The sequence below is a fragment of the Dipodomys spectabilis genome, unplaced genomic scaffold, assembly GCF_019054845.1.
Source record: "Dipodomys spectabilis isolate Male_0828 unplaced genomic scaffold, ASM1905484v1 ptg000417l, whole genome shotgun sequence".
Taxonomy (NCBI): Eukaryota; Metazoa; Chordata; class Mammalia; order Rodentia; family Heteromyidae; genus Dipodomys; species Dipodomys spectabilis.
The window spans coordinates 718144-737524 of NW_024871094.1; the positions used below are offsets into that span (position 1 = coordinate 718144).

The window sequence follows — 19381 nt, forward strand, 5'->3', positions numbered from 1 at the left end:
AAGGCTTGGAAAAAATTATATTAAGTGAAGTAAGCCAGGCCCAAAGAAACATAGGTCCCATGGTTTCCCTTATTTGCAATATCTAGTATAGGTATGAGTCAAGCGGAAAAAGTCAGAGAATGTGATGTTAGGAAATATGTATTTTAATGTTTTTGTTTCTTTCATGCATGTGTTTCTAACGCATTTATAAGATTATTTCTTTGTTGCTTAGTATGTCCCTCCCCCACAGTGTAACCCCTGCTTTCACTATATTTGATGTCAGTATAACATGTGGAGGAGACGGGGACAAACAAGTCGTTTAAGGATTCAGGTGGACCTGTTGCAACAATGAGAAGTACAAAATGTCATGTCAAAACCAGCTTTACAATGTCGGTGGAGGGGGGGGAGGGGGGGTATGATTGGGTGGGGGGGAGGGGGGAGGCTGGGAAGGGAGGTGAAGGGTAAACAAAGGAGGAGGCTGCAATGCTTGGTAAGAAATGTATGCATTTTTCTGCCATGTAATTGTAACCCCTCTGTACAGTATGTTCTCAAATAAAATAAAATAAAATTAAAAAAAATTATATGAAGATGCATATTTATGCGATATTTATATTAATTGATGGAATAGTTGCATAGGATCACGTTAATTATATTCAATAGTTTATGCTCTATGATATGCTTATGAGTTTGTCTTTGGCAATATGAATTGAGCTCTCTAACCACAAACGGAATTTCATTGTCAAATACTACAAGGAGATTACAGATGCTAGTACCAAAATGAAAGCTGGACTGGAACAATAAAACTGTATAAAGCTACAAGTTTGAAGTGAGGGGGTCAGTGGTAAGGGCTATGGTAAAACAGAAATTCTTCACCGTGGAATCTTGGAAAAATAAAAGGTGTTTTCTTGAATTACTAGCTTTTAAAACATTCTTAGAAAACAGAACATTGTTTTTTATTCTTGCTATTTGGAACCTCTTTAATGAATGGTTTAACAAAAAATTATCAAAACGACTTTGAAAATTCAATGATGTGAATTATCATATTAACATTATACTAAAAGTTGCCTTGAGATTCAGGAAGGCTGTATTCCTTTTCTATTAAATTAATGGAGTAAGCTTCCTTTTGAATGATTGTACAGGCCATGACACTTGTTCCAAAACAAAAAATATACTGGAGAGAAAAAAAAAGAAGAGTAGTTCCTGGAAAATGGCAGAGAAAAGCTGGAGGCTAAACAAGCTCTCGCATAGAGATCAGTTTTAGTGTTCCAGTGAACAGTCCTAGACTGGAGAATTACACCAAGTGTGCCATCATAGTACAGAGAGTTTGGCCAGAGAGGGAAAAGCCAGGCAAGGAGACAGACCTGAGTTCTTTCTGGTAGCTGCGGCTGTGGTGGTGTCGGCGGCGGCGCCGCCGCCATACCTACAACACAGAGAATACTGGACAAAGGTGCCAGACACAACAAGCTAGCAGATTCTACTCAACACCAGCAAGAAATGACAAGAAGCAGATATCTTTATCCTACAGATCGCAGACCAGAGACTACAAAGGAACCAAGACTCTACTCCACGGAGGAGAATGTCACTCAGCCCAGGCAGTGAAAACTCTGCCCCCAAAGGAGTGTCTTTCTTCACTGGGTAAACAGAACCAGATGCTGACCCTCCCTATAGCAGCCTAGATAATCAATTGAAATTTAGTAAACATAAACCTTGAGAATGGCTCCAGGCTGGGCTCGCTCTGTGAATGTCTCAGAATCTACCCCCTCAGGGAAAAGCTACTGTTTGCTGAAAGGCCTCAACTCGACCCAGAACCTAGCCTCATCACAGCATCTCCAAACTATAGGAAACAGCCATCTTTCTCTTTTGTGACACTCAAAACAGATCTCCCTCCCACTGAACTATCCTGGGAGGAAGATCACAAAATTCTGGGTAAAGCAGAGCATTTTTCTGCCTGCCCAAACGAACTGATTTAAGAAACCAATCAAGCCACAGAAAAACCAAACACCACAAGCAGACCAGAGACTCCACCAAGGGACTGGTTATGGACAAACGGGAGATACAGGATCTTTCCGTTCGCCCCCCCCCCCCATGAAAATAAAAGAACCCTATTGTATTCTATTAATCTTTTTTTCCTCTTACAATTTTTATTTTAGGTGAATATGAGTGTGTTTGTTCTTTTTTATTTTTATTTTATTTCTACTGAACTTTTGTTTTTTTTTTCTTTCTTTCTCATTCTTTTCATTTTTTCTTCTCTTTCATTCTTTTTTTGGATGACTTAATTGCTCTTCTGCTCATCTTCATATATACCTGTCATCGATTATTAGACCTTATCCATCGTTGTGTAAACACATAATCCAGAAATTTATTACTAATTCAGAACCTCTTAGGCTTAAATTCCTCAGAGATCAGTTCCATTCCTTTGTAATTATAGTTGATTTACTGGACCTGTATGTTTCCCTGAGATCAAGTCCCTTGTTCTTAGAAGCCTGTGTTTCTTTGTATGATTCAGGCCGATTAACAGTATTCTGAATACAATATCCTCAAACTTTATATTCAAGTCAAACTCCATGAATTCATGCTACTGTTCCAAAATACTAAAATGTGTTGGATCTAGAGACCAAAAAAATACACCTTGTTATTTTAGTAGGAATTGACATCATGAATGTAGAAGAATATTGATCAGGAACTGAGGTAAGAGAACTCGAGTATGTGGGAAAATGTAGAATACTTTATATGTGTTAGAGATACAGAATCATCTTCTATAGGCCCATTTATTGAATACTTCTCATCTTTTATTGAAAGGTCAATTTATATATACAGTTTTCCAGTTACTTTGCTTACCTATCATTTCTGATCACAAATCCTCTTATGAACGTTTATAGTATCTTTGAATAATTCACACGATTTGCATGTACTTATGATCTGAAGGAGACAGTCGCTACTACATCTTTCATTCTATGTGACGAACCCTTTTGTTTTGTTTCTCTGTTTGCTGAATAAATATATTCCTGGAAACAGAATATTCACAGCAAATTTGAGTGTAATTTTATTTTGTAAATTTCAAATGTAATATAAACTTTGTATTGACTACTGATATTCTAAAAATGAGTGATATTCATGAACAAAATATTTTGGTGCCTTTCAGTAAATTGAGTCTTGATGTGGTGGTTCTTCTGTCTGATTGAGTTAACCATTATCTTATTCATGTATGAACATATGCATTGCACTTTTTAATGTTTACATATAAAATAGTCCCCAAGCATTTAGTTTAAAGTAATAATGGGAAGGTGTCTTCCTATTCCAATCTTTATATGTACTTCAGAAAAAGTACTGAAAATACATGATGTTTACTGGAGCAATATAAAAGATGAGAACTTATTTCTAAGGAGAATAGGCTTATTGATTAAAACATAGAAAAGTGTAAAAAAGTCAGGTTTCTTGCTTGAGACTGCATAAATTTCATATGAATGTAGCTCAAGATGATACTGAAAGATAAATTCATATTTATATTACTGAGATTTACATCACAATATAAGCAATATAGGTATTTAAGGAATTGGTCATTCAAAGCCCTAGATACCTAATGGATGAAGAATGGAATAGAAAATAGCAGAGGAAAACAATTCAACATGCAGCTATTATGATTTTATACTGCTAATATGAAAGAAATGGAGCTTTTGCTTTTCTGAAGAAGAAAGTTTAGTTTAATAAGTCTTCAGTTGTAATGAGTATAAAGTCTTTTCCTCCAATATATCGAGGAGTACTATACTCATCCTCAGAAATGTAAATCAGTAATTATTTTAATTAGCTTTGTTTAATATTAACTTACTTGTGTAGCAAATATGTTAAAATATTCGCTCTCTTTTCTTCAATATATTAACATACATTTCATACTTTACTATCTCTTAATACAAGCCTGAAATAACTACTTCAAAGTAACACAAATAGAAAAACAAAAATAACCTGATACAACAATCAGAAATCCTAAATTGTGTGAAAAAGTCTACAATAAAAAAACTAAATCTGAGGAAGAGGAAAAACAATGACAGAAGATCAACAGAAGTTTACTCTAACTCTCTCTGATAAAATAGAGATTTAGAGTCCTAGCAGGTACTCCTCTTCTAGCGGGTCACACCAAGTCAGCTATAATATACAATTTAAAAGATTTTATATTGTCTTCACAAGAAAACAGAAATCTATGAAAAGGTGTCCAGCCAGGCTGGTGACTACTGTGAATGTGTTGGCCAACATATTCAAAAGCACATTTGCAGTGTGAAAATAAAAGGGGAGCATGGAAAAAAGCAGAAACAGAAATGTACATCAGAGAAATCCACCTCTATACAGAGAGACAATTCACCATACCACTGGACAGTCCGAACTGTCACTGGAACCACAAGTATGAACATCACACCATCGCACCACAACTGGTTTCTACTCCTACACTTAATGATCAAAACAAAAACCTAATTCCAAAAAAGCAAATCACAACAGAAGACCAAACCAACACCTGCAAATCAACCAAGAACATAGAGATTCACCTATTAAGATCATAGATTCCCCCCCCAAAAAATTTCCAAGTGGACAGAACAAATCAGAAAAATACAAGAAAAGTGATGTCAAGGTAGTAGAATTCACACAGTAAGTAACCAGGCATTAGAACAGACAATCAAGGATAGTTACCAAAATAATTACATATACGGCTGAAAAATGTGATTAATGGAAAGATAGAAAACCTCTACAAAAAAATTCGTGAAAAGATGAGACCAACCAATCATTAGAAAAATAATTCACGGAGACTACAAACAGAAAGATAAATAAATTCTGAGAATACAAAGGAGTCCAAGAATAAAATGGATGCCTAGTTAAATGATATGAGAGAAGGGGCTGGGAAGATGGCTCAGTGGTAGAGCACTTGCCTTGCATGCCTGAGGCCCTGGGTTCGATTCCTCAGCACCACATAAGCAAAAAAGAAAAAGCCGGAAGTAGCGGTGTGGCTCAAGTGGTAGAGTGCTAGCCTTGAGCTGAAGAGCTGAGGGACAGCGCCCAGGCCCAGAGTTCAGGCCCCACGACCGGACCCCCCCCCCCAAAAAAAAAGATATGAGAGAAGACACAGCTAAGATAACAACCCTTGCAACTTCCCCACCCAAAGAAAAAATGTACAGAAAGTCAATACAAGACCTAAAACAAACCATTAATAAAGGGATAGAGCCCCTAAAAATGACCAATTAGAAGACAGGGAAATCAAAAACAAAGTAGAATGTCTCTACAGTAAATAGATGACATAGAAGATAATCTCAGGGTCCAAGACAGAATAGGCCTAATAGGAAAGAGGAGATAATCATTTAGAAAAACTCCAAGAAATAAGAAATGATCTTGCCAGAACTTCAAGACTCAGTTAGAAGATCAAATTTCAGAGAAATAGGTATCAAGAAGGAGAAGAGCAAGAAAATAAATGGATGGGAAGCATATTACAGAATTCTAGCAGAGAACATGCCAAACATCCAACGAGATAGGCTCATGCAGAGAAGAGAACTCAAACAGAATTCTAGAACTGAACAATCCACCATGATATCATAATCCATTAGAGGATGATTAACGATCAAGAAAACGATTCTTAAAGCTGCCATAGAGAAAAGATTGATTATTTATAAAGGATATACAGTCAGAATAATTACAGATCTCTTAGCTGATATGGTAAAAAGGAGAGCCTGGCATTAAATATGACAAACATTAAAGGTAAACAACTACCAACCGTGAATATGGTCCCAAGCCAAACTCTCCTTTATATTTAAAGGATATATAAACATATTTCATGACAAAGAAAACTTGAAACAACGTATCTTCACCAAATCAGTAGGATAGAAGTTAATCAAATATATCCTACATAGAGAAGATCAAGAGGAAGAGGAACTGTTTATATAAAATGCTCCCTACTAGAGAACAAGGTAAATATATTAAGAGTAGATGAGGCACAGCTCCTAACAGCAGGTGTATAACATAGCAGGATTTATCTGATATTTCTCAGTCTTAACTCTCAATATCAATGGACTTAAATTTCCAAATAGAAGACATAGATTAGATACTAGTATCAAAAAACAAGACGCATCCATGTAGTATCTAAAAGGGAAACATTTTATTGAGAAAAACAAACACATACTCAAACTAAAAGTCTGGAAGGAAAATTTTCAAGCAAATGGAGACATTAAGCAGGCCACAGCAGAATTACTAACATAAGATAAAATAGAATTCAAATTAAAATTAGTAGGAAGAGACATTATATATTGATAAAAGCAACTCTCCATTAGGAGGATATAACAAGTCTAAATATCAATGCCCTGAACACTGCAGCATCCCACTTCATCAACCAAATACTACTTAACCTAAAAAGACATCTCAACACATCATTCCCTTCCATGGATTGGTTATGCAGGAAAAACTCAACCAAGATACTGCAGACTTAAATCACTACATTGACCACCTGTCCCTTACAGACATCTACAGGATATACATTCAATATCAGACTTTACATTCTTCGTAGCAGCTCATGGAAGCTTCTTCAAAATAGAACATATCCTATGTCACATAGAAATTCTGTCCAAATTGAAAGAAAAATGAATTGAATTCCCATTTCTTGTCAGACTATAACAGAATAAACTTAGTATTAAGCAGCTAAAGCAAAAAAAAAAAATTCAAACCCATGAAGACTGAACAAAAATTTGCTGAATGACCAGTGCAACACTGAAGGGATTAGAATGGAAATCTGAAAGTTTCTAGAATTTAACAAAAATGAACACACAAAATACCAGCTACTCTGATATTTGCAGTACTTACACGAAAATTTATAGCTCTATGTACCTACAGAAAGTAATTGAGGAAATCTCAAATGAATATTTTAATTATGTAGCTCAAGCTCCTTGAAAACAGAAAGAAGCACAAACCCAAAGCAATAGACAGAAACAAAAAAATTAAATCAGAAATAACTAAATAAATACGAAATAAAACATAGAAAGAATCACTAAATCAGAGTTGGTTTTTTAAATAAATTAACAGACTTGACAGACCTTTACTAAATCTGACTAAGCTGAGAACATACATAGATAAATAGGTAAAAAGCACGAATATTGGGAGAAGATCTTTAGTTGCTCTGCAACGCACAAAGGCCTCATATCTCAAATATATTATTTAGAGCCCAAAAAGTTAATGTCACCCAAAAAACAAATCCTCCAAGAAATAACAACCCTCTTAATAAGTGGGCTAAAGATGTAAAGAGAGACCTCTCTGAAGAAGAAATATGCATGGCATAAAGACACATAAGGAAATACGCAACATTTCTGGCCATAAAAGCAATGCAAATCAAAGCAACCTTGAGATTCCACCCTCACCCCAGTTAGAATGACCATTATGAAGAAAACTAATAATAAGAGATGCTGGGCTGGTGGGGATGTGGCCAAAAAGGAACATTACTACACTATTGGTGGAAATGTAAACTTGTTCAAATAGTCTGTAATGAAGTATAGAGGTTCCTCAATAGAGCTCCTATATTACCCAGCAATGATGGATCAAGATAATGTCGAATATATACACAAAACTCTATGCTTCTGTCAGAATGAATGATTTTGCCCCATTAGTAAGAAAATGGAATCACTTGGGAAACATAAGTCAAACAAGCCAGACCCAAAGAATCAGAACCTACAGGTTTTCACTCATTTGGAAAAACTAGAATATGTCTAGGATATTCACAATAGCTCAATAGCAATATGCATATCACGATATAAAATGATGCTTATCGAAATGAGCTCCAAGACATGGATACAAGATGATTGTATTGTGAATAGTTTTTAGTTATTTCTATTTAGTTTTTACCCTTTGGTTTATTCCCTGTAGTCACTGTTTTTTTTTTTAAATTTCTGTACCTTTTGTCTTATAGATAAATTAATCTAATTTGAGGAAGGGAAGTGAAATCACAGAAATGGTGGGACAAAGATTAACCAAAGCAACAGTGATATACAGATGGTATGTTAGAAATGAACTTCAAACTTTGGGGGAGTAGGATGTCAGGATTGGGGGAAGGACAAAATGAGGAAGGGGTAACACTGTTAAAAATGTACTCATGGGGGTGGGAAGGTGGCTCAGAGGTAGAGCGCTTGCCTTTTATGCCTGAGCCCCTGGGTTATATTCCTCAGCACCACATAAGCAAAAATAAAAAACCCAGAAGTGGCGCTATGGCTCAAGTGGTAGAGCACTAGCCTTGAGCTGAAGAGCTGGGGGACAGCGCCCAAGCCCAGAGTTCAGGCTCCATGACTGGACCCTCCTCCCCAAAAATGTACTCATTACTTATGTAACTGTAACCCACCCCTCAGTATATCACCTTCATAATATAAAATCCCCCCCAAAAAAATTAGAGAACTCACCCAAATAGAGAAAATTAGAGACAAAAATGACACATCACAACATAAATAAGAAAAAATTAAGAAGTTTATGAGAGTACTTTGAAAACCGTATCCCAATCACCTGGTGAATCCTGGAGAAATTCATGCCTTCCTATACTTGATCTGAACCAAGAAGTAACACATAAGAAGTAATGAAAATGAAATGTCAATAAACCACTTTCCATTCCAGAAAAATCTAGGACTCAATGAATTTACCATGAAATTAAGGCCTGCAAAGAACTTACAGTACTTAGAACTAACTCTTCAATGGAATAGAAAGGGAAATGGAATTATCAAAACACATTCTATGAGGCTAGAATAAGACTCTTCCCCAAATCATGTAGAGACTCACCAAAGAAAGAGAACTATGAACCCAGTTCTTTGATAAGCATTGATACAGAACTTCTTAAAATATTCTCACCAACCAATTTTTGCCACTAACAAAAAAATCACATCGCATGATCAAATAGGTTTCAGCCTAAGATATAATTGGATTCAATATTCTTGTCACTAAACATAATACAAACCATCAGCGGAAGCTGGGACAAGAAACACATTATCGTCTATATGTATGTAGAAATAGCTTTTAACAACCTGCAATACCCCTTTATGATTTAAAAAGTTATCAGAAGCTAGGAATGCATGAAATATTCCTCAATATACTACTGATTAGGTATATGATAGTGATAATTAGTAATTATGTAACAGTGGAAGTATGAAGACATTAAAATCAGGAATGAGACAAGGATGTCCTCTCTCTCTACTATTCTTCAATATGGTAGTGGACTATCTAGGAAAAGCAATAGGGAAGAGAAAGTAATAAAGAGGGTGCAAATAGGGAAGAAGTAATCCTATCCCTTTTTACAGATGAAATGACCCTATAGCTTCCTGCCTTAAGATAGTAAAAGTGATGTTAACTTTCGGCAATGTTGCACAGTATATAGCCCACAAGAATCAGTAGTTTTTTCTGTGTTACCAACAATGGGAAGAACCAGGCTGAAATCCAAAAAAAAACCTCATATGTATTAGCCTCAAAATCAAAACAAATCCAAACAAAACAAAAGAACAACTACAAAGCTGGGAATTACTTAATTTAACTAAAAATGTGAAGGACCTCTACTGTGAAAACTTTAAAATTATAAAAAGGGAAACTGAAGGAGATTTAAGGAAATGGGAAGTCTTTCAATGCTCCTGTTTGGAAGAATTAATATAGTGAAAACTGAAATACTACCCCAAACTATTAACAATGCAATACTTATCAAAATCTCAACAATATTCTTCAATGCATTCGAGAAAGCAATTCAAATTTAATATGGACGAAAAATGAAAGGCTTGGGAAAATTCTACCAAGAGAAAAGAGAGAGGAATGCAGACAGAATAATATAGGTTTCATGGATTCATTCAATTATGGTATCTACAAGTGAACAAGACAGATTCTACCTCTTCCCAGTTAGAACGGTCATTATGAAGAAAGCTAACAATAGCAAATGCTGGCATGGATGCAGCCAATTGGAACCCTATGACACTGCTGGTTGGAAATTAAATTGTTCAAATACTGTAGAATTCAGTTCGGAGTTTCCTGAAAAGAGTAAATATACATCTCACTTAAGACCCAGTAATTCCCCTCATGGGCAATAATCCAAAAATTAACAAACAAGCTCACATGAAAGCTACAACTATAACTATGTTCAGTGACCAGGTCCAGAGTTCAAGGACTGGAAAAAAGTTACCACTGCTGGCATTTGTTTCCACAAATATGAACCCTTTGACATATGATACCAAATCATTCTATTTGCAGTAGCTAGCATAGGACTTAAAGGTAGTGGTTGAAAAAATGGCTTCTTTGTTGAATATTAGGAAAAGATGTAGGCAGTCCAAGAAAAGGGAGATTTTGTTGTTGTTGTTGTTGTTCGAGGGGCTTGAAGTCTAGGCATGGGCACTGTCCCTGAGCTCTTCAACTCAAGGTGGGTACTCTATCTCTTGAGCCACAGTGTCACTTCTGGTTTTTTGGTGGTTAAATGGAGATAAGAGTCTCAGGGACTTTCTTGCCCAGGCTGTGTTTGAACCGCAGTCCTCAGATCTCAGCTTCATGGGTAGCTAGGATTACAGCTCTGAGCCACTGGCACCAGGCTAAAAATGGAGGATTTTTAGAAAAGAAAATCCACCTCCTCACTGGTGTCGAAACCTCAGATATCAGTATTAGAACACTTCACCTTCAACTCATTTCATCAGAAATTTGTAAATTTTCTCTTTTCTTTCATGCAGGAATACTGCAGTCAGTATCAACTCAGCTGTGGGACTGAACAGTTGTATGGCTTGCTAGCACCTAAATCAAGAACTGTTACATCAAAACAAATGAGACTCACTTTTGGAATAATTGTTTTCTCTTTTTATAACAAATCTTTGCTTGATTATTTCCTAATGTGACTGATGACATTTTCATTCTCTTCAGCCTTCTCCCACATGTGGTAAATTTTTAAGTATTCAAAGATTTCCATTGATAATTCATTAAGCTGACCTCTAAGAAAATGTGCATTTCTGGAATTTGGTTTTCTGTATTGTACTTACATGCATAGGCTTTCTATGATTTATTTGTTCTACAAGGAATTCTACTTTCTAATTTTTGTGTGATCAATTTTAGTCTCTGTTCAGTCTTTCTGACAATCTCTCTGGAGTCTCATTTGAGTCTGCCTCATAAAAAATATATTATTTATCAGCTAAATGACTTTCAGCTTCTGTTTTTGCCTGACGTCATGTAGGCTGTGCTGCACTTACTGGAGTTTTTGTTTGTTTGTTTGTTTTGTGTGGTATTTTTTTTTTTTTTTGTTTTAGAGGTCTAATATTACTATTCAAGATAGTAGCTTCTCGGGGTCCCAGTGATACCCTGACCTAGAATCAATGGGTTTTTCTCCTAAAGATACAAAGAAACAGCTGACTAAAATCCTGTTAATTGTCTCAAAATGAGGCAATCTGGCATCCTTGCAAAGCCATCAATAATCCTCTGTAACCACTTATAGAAATGGTCTATCAAGATGGCTTTTCAAGGTTGACTGTGAAAAATGTTCATTTCCAATTCAGCACCATGAAGCAGATCACATTCCATGGAGCAGACTTTTGGAAGGAAGGTCCCTTTCCTTCCTTCTCTTATCATACATCAAACCATAATATTCTGCAGTTGTGGCCAGCCTGGAGCACATTTTCCCAAGAATATTCTGTAGTGTAAAAGAGGACCAACTATGAAAATAAAGGGGAAAATACTTGTCTACTGCAGACTGATTTATCTTACTTTTATCTTCTGTTATTTTCATTACTTCAAACACATGGATAAATTATATTGGGATTTGACAAGTGGCAAAGGATTAATGGAATAAACATTCAGTTTACTTTCATATATCCAATATAATGCACTTAATCCCTTATGGAAAATAAAATCTGACTGTAGAAACAATCTCAGAAATATAAAATAAGCCTCAATATGAATAACCAGGCACATATACACCATCATCTACTAAGAAATTCAGTCTCTCTTTAAATATTTATTTGGTACAAAATAATAAAATTTAGTTGATGAATGTGACTTTCAAGTATCATCTGAAATACTCCTCGTGTATATGATTGTAAATGTTTTAGATGCCACCTAGACAGGAATTAAACATGCATGTAAAAATCAAATTTCCACAATTTAAGCTAGATTAGAGGAGTCATACCCTCCTGTATTGTGTGGTGTGAATTTTACTACAATGCTGAACTCTTCCACCTAATACCAAGAGTCATGTGCAAGAATTTATTTTTTCATGTTAAGATGAGTGCTAAGTGTAGGATACACTTTGAATTATTACATTAATTTATTAAAATTAGTTTCACTTTTTCTTTTCTATATCTGCAGAAAGTAAAATTATATATTAAACATTCAATATGAAGTAATCAATAATAAGTAAACTATTATTAAATTGATATACTATTAAACTGTGATTTGAATTATAGTTCTGACAAATTGTGATGTAAACAACATTTAATAGAATTATGGGTAATGTTTTTTAAACTTACCATCTTGTTATTGTTTTCTAATTGTGTCATTTGTTATTCTTGATCCAAGTCATCTCTTCACCTCAATTGTTTAGTTTTCTACTTTATCTATATTGGTTTGCTGATTATGCATTTTGTTTTCCCTTTTTAATAACTGATATGAGGCTGAAAATCTGTATGCTAGTTTATGACTTCCTACATTAAAGTCAAATTGCTGCTCTCCACAGCTGTTCTACTTTTCTTTGTAAAGTACAGAATTTCCTCTAGTGCCACCGACTGTATTGCTGCTCTCACATATTTTATTTTATTTTTTATTTAAATTTTATTGTCAAGGTAATGTACAGAGGGGTTATAGTTACATAATTAAGGTAATGAATTAATTTATTTTTTAACTTGTTAGCCCTTCACCTATTTTTCTCCCTCTTCCCTCTCAATGAACCTCCCAAGATCGTTTCCAACATATTGTTTTGTGAGTAGCACTGTTGCATAGGTTCCCCCTTTGTCCTTTGTCTCACTATTTTGTTTTTTTTCCTTCCCCTTCCCCAGTTCAGATCAACATATTTACAATACCCAGGGTATCAAAATCAAATACAGTGGCTACAGGGAATAAACCATAGGTGGGGAAAACACAAAAGGATAAAAATAAATCATGTAGTACATTAAGAACAACAACAACAAAAAGAGCATGTCTTGGAGTTCATTTCACTTAGAATCACCTTATACGGTAATATGTAGTTATTGAGCTATTCTACTCATCTACTAAGATTATCCTTGATGTACACATAATACTCCCTATGACCTAGTAATCCCACTTCTGGGCATTTAACCAGACGACCACAAACAAGGCCACACTAAAGCTTCCAGCACAATTATGGTTATCACAGTAATATTTACCATAGCTAAGATATGGTATCAACCCTGATGCCCCTCAGTAGATGAATGGATCAAGAAAATGAGACACACACACTCACATACACACATACACACACATACTATGCTTCCATAGAAAGAAAGATACCACCTCATTTGTAAGGAAATGGAAGGTCTTGGAAAAAATCATATTAAGTGAAATAAGTCACACTTAAAGATACATAGTTCCCATGGTTTCCCTTATTTGTAATAATTAGTTACTTCAAGGATAATCTCATGTATTTTATTTTATTTTTTTTATTGTGAACATACTGTACAGAGGGGTTACAATTACATGGGCAAGTTAATGAGTACATTTCTTATCAAGCATTGCAGCCTCGTCCTATGTTTACTCTTCACATCCCTTCCCAGCCTCCCCCGCTCCCCAATCCAATCCTCCCCACCACACCAAAGTTGTAAAGTTCGTTTTCAACATGACAACTTGTACTTCTCATTGTTGCAACGGGTCCAACTGTAACCTTAAATGACTTGTTTTTTCCTACTCCACAAATTATACCGACATCAAATATAGTGAAACATCAACAAATTGGAGAAATCTGAAATCAAGAATTTAATGACACTTCTAAACCTCCTTGAAACAGAGTAGCAAGATAAACCCCAATCCAGTAGATGGAAAGAAATAATTAAAATCAAGTCAGAATTAAATGAATTAGAATCCAAAAAAACTATAGAAAAAAATCAACAAAACAAAGAGTTGGTTCTTTGAAAAAAATTAACAAAATTCACAGACCCTTAGCAAATCTTATCAGAAAAAGAAGAGAACACACTCAAATAAATAAACTCAGAGATGAGAATGGAAACATCACCACGGAAACAACCAAGATTCAAACATTATACGGAAATACTTCTCAAAACTTTATGCTAATAAGTTTGAGAACTTGAAAGAAATGGACCTTTTCCTAGCAAATATTGACATGCCAAAACTAAACCAAGATGAGTTAAATCATCTTAACAGGCCCATATCAAGCCTTGAAATAGAAATAGCAATAAGAGACCTCCCACCTAAGAAAAGCCCGGGACCAGATGGTTTTACAGCAGAATTCTACAAGGCCTTCAAAGCAGAACTCACACCAATACTCTTCCAACTCTTCAATGAAATTGAAAGAGAAAGTTCACTACTGAACACATTCTATGAAGCCATCATAACCCTCATCCCAAAACCAGGCAGGGACTCATCAAAGAAAGAGAACTATAGACCCGTTTCTTTGATGAACATTGATGCAAATCTTTTCAACAAAATTTTGGCCAATCGACTTCAACAATTCATCCAAAATATCACACACCACGATCAAACAGGATTCATTTCAGGGATGCAAAGCTGGTTCAATATATGCAAATCAATTAATATTATTCATCACATCAACAGGAACAAGGATGAGAACCACATGGTTATCTCAAAGATGCATAAAAAGCATTCGACATAATCCAACACTCCTTTATCATGAAGGTTTTGGAAAAATTAGGAATCCATGGAGCATTCCTCAATACAATAAAGGCTGTATATGACAAACCTACAACCAGCATTATACTTAATGGTGAAAAACTAAAGCCATTTCCTCTTAACTCAGGAACAAAACAAGGATGTCCACTCTCTCCACTTCTCTTCAATCAGTATTAGAATGCCTAGCTACAAGATGCAAACATAAAGGGATCCAAATAGGGAAAGAAGAATAAGGATCTCTGTCTCTGCAGATGACATGATCTTGTATTTAAAGAATCCCATAGACTCCACTCCCAAATTACTCAAGCTGATTCAAAACTTTGGCAAAGTAGCAGGGTATAAAATTTTCCCCTCCAAATCAATGGCTTTTCTGTATGCCAACAATGAGAAAAGTGTGGCTGAATTTAGGAAAGCAACTTCATTTGTAATAGCCCCACAAAAAAATAAAATACCTAGGAATTAACTTCACCAAAGAAGTGAAGGACCTCTATGATGAAAACTTTAAAAACCTGAAAATCAAAACAGAACTTAGAAAATGGGAAAACTTCCCATGCTCCTGGATTGAAAATATTAACATCGTGAAAATGGCAATACTTCCCAAGGCTATCTCATGTATTTTAATTTGACAGTTTGTTCTATGTTGAGCGTGCAACATTATTGCTATATTGTTTGTTATCATTTCTACAAACAGGCAGGTTTATTGAAAGTATTAAGTTCATCTTATCCATTACTGAAAGAAGAACATCTAAAAGAGCAACCCCTACTGTGAAGAACAACTCCCACTTAATTACCTTCATTCCTATGTAAGGCCAGTGTTGTCCCCTGTATCCTCATATTGTACATTTCAACTCTATACCTCATACTCTATATCTAGTATCTTCTACATTGTCAACTAAATGCCCCAGAAGTTCCACTTTGCTTTACTTTTTAAAAATTTCTGTCTTAATATTTGAGGTTGGAACGTGTGTGTGTGTCTTTGTGTGTGTGTGTGTGTGTGTGTGTGTGTGTGTGTGTGTGCGCGCGCGCGTGTTTACACAGCTCAGAACACAACATTTTTCTTCATTTCGAATGCATCTTTCAGGTCGTTGTAAGTTGTGGCTAATGGGAGCAGTCCCTTGTTATTTTAAAAATGAAACAGAAAAAGATATTTGTGCATGTACCACAGTTGTTTTATTAGTCTGTAGTTGAACACTGAACATTGACTTATATCTTGGCTGCTCTTGTGAATAATGTGAATAAAAATGAACTACAGATATATTTACGAGTAACTCAGAGAGAAATAATCACATGATTGATGGGTCAGATGATATCTCAACTTTGGATTTCTTTAGAAACTTGCATACTACTTTCTACAACGAGAATACTAACCTGTTTTTGGACCAATAGTGTAGAAAATTTCCTTTTTCCCACACTCTCACCAACATTATTACCTTTTAATCAAAGGTAATAAAGGGCAGGTTTTTACTATCTGCAGTACCCTATACTGGCCTTAACTTAAATCCAACCTCTTAAATGCTTGGAATTACAAGCCTTTACCACCATAACTGGTTCCATGGATTTTTGATGAGTTATATTTATGAAGTTGTATCATAGTAATTTTGAATTATATTTCTCTAATGACATCTGCTCAAAAAGCATTAAGGCAGCATAGAAGTTGTATTAAACACAACTTTGTAAACCCACAGGCAATTTTCAGGGCTTTATGGAGAACAAGTCTATTCAGACCTTTTGTCCATTTTTAATCCAGTTTCTGGTTAATCTCATCTTTAATCTCGCTAAACCAGATCAATAATTAATTCAAGGTAGTAGAAAAGAAAAAAATGTAGCAACTCCTAACATTTTTCAGTTTTCAATAACATAGTATTGCTTAAATCATTTTCTGTTAACAATTGATACTATATAACTCAATTTAGTTAGACCTGTTACAAGGCTGTAGTTTATTTATTTTGGTTTCTTTCAGTCTCAAGTAGCTCAGATTTCAAACTGAAGAATAAATGGAAGGAAGCAAACAAAAAAAAAAATACAGCTCCTCTCATCGGATGATGCCTGTATAAGAATGAGGAAAGAGTTCATCCTTCTAAGGACCTATGATAGGACAACAAAAAAAAAGAATTTATTCTTCTATGTCTTCTTTATCTTTGCGACATAACTTAAATGTTGTAAAACACAATATACTGCTCAGATACTTTTATGTTTTATCAGTTTTGCACATTTTCATATGGATTTCACCTCAGTCTACAACATTCCTTCATCATTTTGTCCCTGATATTTTTACACTATCAAGACATAAGATAACCAGTTTGATTTACAGCATGAGAAATTATCCACCTGGCTTCCTTGGAAGCAGAGCATGATCAATAGATATTACTTCTGGTTGCTCACTACATGTAATGGTTTCTGTACTACTTATCACATTCTATTTAGTATTTTAAAAAGATTGCTGGCTAAACTCAAAGCTCATTCCTAGAAGTTTATGTTAAGTGTTTCACAAGTTTCATTCCCTTAATTGTTAAGATAACATTCGCTATAACGCTAATGTTATTACCATTTTAGTGTTGGGAAAAAATGTAATTAAAGGCAGTAAGTGCATGGCCTAAAGACACACACAGTGAGGAAGGAAATGAGAAAAAGTTTCCAAAAGTCTTTCAGCAATACACAAAATGTAGATAAAATCTCTCCATTCTATGACACTCTCAATTCAATATTCATATTGTCCAAGAAATAATAGCATACTAAATATTGCCCATGGTGATTGTTTTCTGTCACATTTATCTTCAATACAGATTGTGTTGGTGATATTGGTTATCATACACAGAACTGAGCTTATACATTGAGGTCCAAAGAGAGGCAAATTTCTTCTGTTCCACAATTCCAGTATCCTATTTAAAAAGTACTAAAATTTTAAATATCAGCACTTACTGTCTTATAAGTATCCAAAAATTAAAAAATCATAAATAATCACTCCAAAATGCTTTAAAATTGGAGATACTAAAACATGCCCCTCTGAAGTAAATTTTCTTCTACTTTTAATGTTATTCTGAAAACCTTTGCTGGTTTGTCACACCTGTAATCCTAACTACTAGGGATATCTACTCAGGTGCCTGAGATTTGTGGATAACAGTTGGAAACCAATCAGGGCAAAAGAAACTCATGATATTATTTTTCAAAAATTTTAATGAACTAGCAAAGGGCCAAGAATGGAGATGTAGCTCATTTAGTAGCTCACCAATCTAGAGAGAAAAGGCCTAGCAAGACCTTGAAGCTCTGATTTCAAACTCTGAGCACGCCAACACACATGCAAGTGCTTGAGCACATGCGTGCATTCACACACACATATTTATTCAAAATACCTTCATATCGGCGTTTTGCATGAATTTCTTTGCTAACGATATTATATGAGTAAAATAAAGGAAATAAACTCTTCCATCTCAGAACATTTTTATACGTTCATATTGTAAAAATACTGTACAGAGAGGTAACATTTACATGAGCAAGGTAATGAGTAAATTTCCTAAAAAGCATTGTTACCTCCTCCTTTATTGTTCCCCTACCATCCCTTCCCTCCCACCTCCACAAGTCCATTAACCTCCTCCCTTTCCCCCCTCAATTGTAAAGTTCACTTTACAAAATAGTTTCTTGTGCATCTCATTGTTACAATGTGTCAACCTGTATCCTTATTTAAGCATTTTGGTTTTATTTTCCTTCTCCTCAGCAAATTAGAGGAGGAGAGTATATAAAAGGTGTAGGCGCAACAACTTCAAATACAGTGAAACAGGTGTTGTAGCATGGGGGAGGAACATATAAAGAAACAAAAAAAAACACATACTGTACGTTATAAGTACGTGAGAAACAATAGCAAGAAAAAAACCCACTTGTGTCCCTAACTTGGGGTTCATTTCCGTTAACATAACCTTATCTGGTCATGTACACATAACTTTTGACCTTTTCTGCTTATCTCAGACATATATTAGTTATTGAAAATTAGAGAAACCATGGGACCTATGTTTCTTTGGACTTGGCTTACTTCACTTAATAATTTTTTTCCAAGTCTTTCCATTTCCTCACAAATTGGGCGATGGAATGCTTCAGGAATTTGCCTGTCTTCCTTGCGAAGGGGCCATGTTAATCTTCTCTGTATCTTTCCAATGTTAGTGTATGTGATGCTGGATTGAGCACAGAACATTTTTTTATATATAAATTGTAACTGATTTTCTTAAACTAGACAATTCAACAAAAACTAAGTTTAAAAGAATTGTGAAATTTTAGAAACATGTACTTCTTACATAAGTACACAATTAAGAATAAAGTCAAGATTGACATGTCAAAAACAAAATAATTCCAGATATTTGTTGTTCAAGAGATGTGTAGGAGGAGGAATTCAATTATTCTATACAAGGGACATGTCATAATGAACACTGCAGCAAGTGTTAATGTTTGTTAAAAGTTTTAATGTTTTAAATATATTTAATTTTTGGAATTTGCTTATATATGCCAAAACTGGGACTGTTTGGCAGGTCATAATACTTTTCTATAAAGTATTTAAGATTAATGGTAGCAGATAAATACTACTAAGTATGTC

At 34.9% G+C, this 19381-nt stretch overlaps 1 pseudogene; it reads right to left on the reverse strand.

The window, feature by feature from the left end:
- Positions 1-18865: 18865 nt before the first annotated feature.
- On the reverse strand, positions 18866-18978 carry LOC122097211 (annotated as a pseudogene).
- Between the last annotated feature and the right edge of the window lie 403 nt (positions 18979-19381).